Source organism: Loxodonta africana, chromosome 15, assembly GCF_030014295.1.
Source record: "Loxodonta africana isolate mLoxAfr1 chromosome 15, mLoxAfr1.hap2, whole genome shotgun sequence".
NCBI classification, from domain to species: Eukaryota; Metazoa; Chordata; class Mammalia; order Proboscidea; family Elephantidae; genus Loxodonta; species Loxodonta africana.
Window position 1 is genome coordinate 10571494 of NC_087356.1, and position 4854 is coordinate 10576347.

A 4854-nucleotide genomic window follows, 5' to 3' on the forward strand; every position below is an offset into this window, starting at 1 on the left:
GCCCCCATGAAGGATAAATGAAACAGTGTATATAAACAGCCTAGTCCAATGCCTGGTCCATCCATGGCGGACGCCGAGCAGGCAGGGGCAATAATGATTGCAGTTGTACTGTCAACATGGCTGATGGCCAAGGTTTGTCCTCTTGTGGGGGAGGGTAGAAATTTGTTCCAGAAACTGGCTGTCTCATCCCTGTCCTCAACCGCATGTGGCCTAAGATTTCATGATTTGGTTGACATGAACACAATGTCCACCGAAGCCAGGAGCATGGATTTGCTTTTAAAGAGCAACATTCTGCGCTATGGCCTGACCTGCACCACTAAGCCCCACTAAAAAATCTCACTGGGCTGTCAGTTGGCCTCACAGGGTGGACTAGGAGCATGGAGTGGATGGAGGAGGCCAACCCCATTCCCATGCCTGGAAAAACAACCTGCACATCCTGGTGATAGAGGCTGCGAGGTGTGCCCAGGGCTAAGTAGCACATTTGAGCATGCAGGAAGGCAAGAGGGAGATGGGAGCATGTATTAGGGTAAAAGACTACAGTTGCTATAACAAAGAGAGCCAACAATAAAGGGGCTTAAAAAAAAATAACTTTGTTTCCCTCTCATTAAAAGTCCAGGGCAGGTGGGTGGTCTCTCTGCTCCATGTGGTTGTTCAGGAGTTAGGTTTCTTCCATCTAGTTTCTGATCATCCCTGGACCATTGTCCTCATCTTTACTGATGGTCAATCTGGGTTGTAACCATTTCCATGTTCCAGATCCTGAAAAGGGGGACAGACTGTGGAGGAGTCATAATAAGACACACTCAACACACCCCTAGTCTTCCACAGTCAAGAGCTTGGTGACATGGTCACATCTAGCTACATAGGAGGCTTGGAAATGGAGTCCCCCACGAGTGGTCATGTGCCCAGCTATACCTTTCTTACCATGGAAGAAGAGGAGAAGGATCTGGTCAACTCCCTGCAGTCTTTGCCAAAACATGGCATGACTTTGAAAAACGACGATCCCAGCACGCATGCCAATTCTGAAGCTGTAAGTATAAACTTCATAAATGAGCCTTTGTTAGCTATAAAACAAACACATCTCTGTCAAAGGTGGTTGCCTGTCCCACAACCTATAGGCGTCTACATCCAGACACAGAAGCTGCATGTATTTAAGCCTGGGATAAAGAGATGCAGCTGCCACATTTAACCTTAAGACACAAACAATGGGAAACATAAACGCTAAACTGTCTGAAAACTCTGTAGCCACAAAGGGATGCATTTTGCCAATATATAAAAAAAATACTACTTAAAACAACAAACAGTGAACGATGATGTAGACATATTCTGCATCAGAATATGAATATGTTAAAGAAAAGAGTATAATCGCAAAGTTTCCACTCTTGAAGGGTAGAGGCAAGGTGCTGATGGCACAGGGGAACTCTGTGGATCAGGGATCAGGATGGGGGCTGGAAATTTATCTACCCAAGGGAAGGGAGGACTTGGGGACCCCTAGGAGGTTAGCCTTTGGATTACGTAACAATAAAAAGACATCTGAAAGCAAATGCATGGTGTGTGTGTGTGTGTGTGTGCGCGCGTGCGCGCTTATGTGTACACACAGTATCTTAGGGAAGCATCCACCGCCATCTTACCAGAGTCCAGTTTACCATTTGCCCTTCCCACCTCTTCATCCTGGAAGACAGTGGAGGACCAGGCGTTCCAGGATTAAGGGAGGAGCCAGAGACAGCCAGGCTCAGAGAGGGAACAGTAGGGGCTGCAACACAGATGGATTTTTCTTAATTAGTCTGATAGGAACAGGAAGATCTTATCTGTGTGAAAAAAACTTAGGTGCAACCGAACTTTGCTTTCGCTTTATGAATCTGATGGCTCTGATATGCAAGCTCAGCCTTCTGAGGTGTTCAGGTAACAGCCTAAAGATCCCCAAGGCCTAGTTAGTAAGAACAACTGGCTGGCCCCAGACCTACATGTTCTAGCTCCTCTCACTCTCTCCTGCTGCCTCTAGCATCTGTTGACCCTTTGCCAACCATTCCAGTCTAAGAAAAAATAACCAAAATCATTTTTTGGAAGCATTTTTTTTTTTTTTAAAGAAAAAGTTTGCTGCTCCTTATGAACTGTCCTTTGAGGGAATGTATTTCTTGTTTCCTCCCTCATTGAAATGCAGCCGCCGTATTTCCTTGTTTGAGTGTTTTGCTGTGGAATCATGAAGACTTTGAATGGTGCATTACCCATGAAGGGAGGGTCACTGACCTTGCTGTGGAAGACAAACAAGGCTGAGCAAGTTAAAAAGCACATGCCGTTCTGGGGTCTTAAAAGCTTGGGAGCGGCCATCTAAGATGCATCAATTGATTCCAACCCACCTGGAGCAAAGGAGAACGAAGAACAACGAAAATACAAGGAAAATATTAGCCCAAGAGACAAAAGGGCCACATAAACCAGACTCCATCAGCCTGAGACCAGAAGAACTAAATGGTGCCTGGCTACCACCAATGACCACCCTGACAGGTAATACAATAGACAGTCCCTGATGGAGCAGGAGAAAAGTGTGGCACAGAACTCAAATTCTAGTAAAAAGACCAGACTTAATGGTCTGACTAAGACTAGAGGAACCCTTGAAGACATGGCCCCCAGACTCTCTCTTAACCAAGAACTAAAATCATTCCCAAAGTCAACCCTTCAGACAAAGATTAGACTGGACTATAAAACATAGCATAATACTTGTGAAGAGTGTGCTTTTCAGTTTAAGTAGATACACGAGACCAAATGGGCAGCTCCTGTCTGGAGGCAGGATGAGAAGGCAGAAAGGGACAGGAGCTGGTTGAAAGGACATGGGAAACCTGGGGTGGAAAGGGGGATTGTGATGTTACATTACAGAGATTGCAACTAGTGCCACATGACAGTATGTGTATAAATTTTTGTATGAGAAATTAAGCTGTAAACTTTCACCTAAAGCACAATAAAAATTAAATAATAGTGTGTACAGAAACATGGAAAACTTAATTTTCTTTAAAACAGTGAACAGAGGTAGGAGAGAAACATTATCAGAAGACAGTAGGCTCGTTCTCCCCAAGGCCTCTGGATTCTTTCCAGCATTTGATGAGTCTCTCAGGACCCAGTCACTCTAAGTTACTCAGAAAGTGCTCCATCCCTTGGGGAACTACTTGAAAGGCATCCAAAGTCCAGCACAGGCCTGAAGTGGCTGATGCCTCCCCATAGCCAGGAATGCCAAGGCCTGACCCTTGCTGGGCCTTGCTGGTAGTTATGGGCATGGCTGCTTTTCTCTCCAGCCAGGCCCAGATGGATACCCTTGATTGCTTCCCATGTTTTCCAGAGTGATGAAGCTCCACAAGTTTTTTGTCACATAAACCCCCAAACCCACTGGCGTAGAGTTGATTCCGGCTCATAGCGACCCTATAGGACAGAATAGAAATGTCCCATAGAGTTTCCAAGGAGCGCCTGGCAGATGCGAACTGCCGACTTTTTGGTTAGCAGCCATAGCACTTAACCACTATGACACCAGGGTGTCCTTTTGTCACATATAGTTGCTAAATCCCTGTTATACAATCATATGAGGCCTTCCACCTAAATGCGCTCTTCATTCCCAACCCCCTTCTGTTTTTCTTGGTTCTCCTTCTCAAACAATGCAATAACTAGATACGGTTAAACCCTTAACCTAACGTGAGGTGACACAAATATATTAAAGTTTAGATTTCAATTTTGTCAAAGAATTGCACATTGTCCATCCTTATAAATAAATGTTCCCTGAAAACCAAAAAATCAAACCCGTTGCCATCGATAAACAGGTCCCTACAAAAAACCCAAACCCATTGCCGTTGAGTCGATTCTGACTCATAGCAATCCTATAGACAGAGTAGAACTGCCCCATAGGGTTTCCAAGGAGCACCTGGTGGATTCGAACTGCCAACCTTTTGGTTAGCGGTTGTAGCTCTTAACCACTCCACCACCAGGGTTTCCGAAACAGGTCTCTAAGTAGCGTAAACTGTGGCCAATTGCTAAAGATTGGCGGTTGGAACCCACCCATGGGGTGGTACCGCTATGCCTGGCAATCTACTTCCATTAAGATTACAGCCAAGAGAACTCTCTGTAACGCATGGGGCCACCATGAGTCCAAACCAACTCGTCAGCAACTAACAAGAAGAATGGCTTTGAAAACTATTGAGAAAATTTTTAATGGTATCTACTGTTTTTTTTTTTTTCTCCAATTATAGAAGTAATTTGCTCCTTACAGAAATGAAAGCAAAACAAAATAATGTGTTCATTGGAGATATTTTGGGAAAAACAAAAAGCATAAAATCAGAGATTTTCTAGTCTTTTTATTACATATAAAATGAGTATTTTCTTTTACAAAGTTCAGGTCATCCTGTACCACCACTTTGTACCGTTGTTTTTGTTTTCTGAATAGTGACTTTTGATGCTATAATAAAATTGCTCCTGAGAAAGTTTGTGTCAATTTATTCTCCCATCTGCTGTGTGTGAGAATTGCCAAAAGCTTGGTAAACTCTTCAGGTGAGTCATGAGGCACAAATGAGCCCTCAGCCAACAGGCTGTGCCCAGGTTCCTTTGGGTCATAAATTGGATTATGAATTGGATAGTGACAGGACCAGGGCAAGTACAGTAAACACACAGCCAATTTGATTTAGGAGCTTTGGAGTTTTGCAAAGGTTAAGGCCAGTTCATACATATTCATTAATTACATATAGAAAAGTGTAAGAGAAACCTCTATTAAAAGTATTACACCTCCGCAGAAACCATTTCCGGCTGAAAGGATTATTCACAGCAACTACAGGCCAACTTGAGTCACCCAGACTCAAGAAACCCTTTTGAACAGAGCAGAAATCT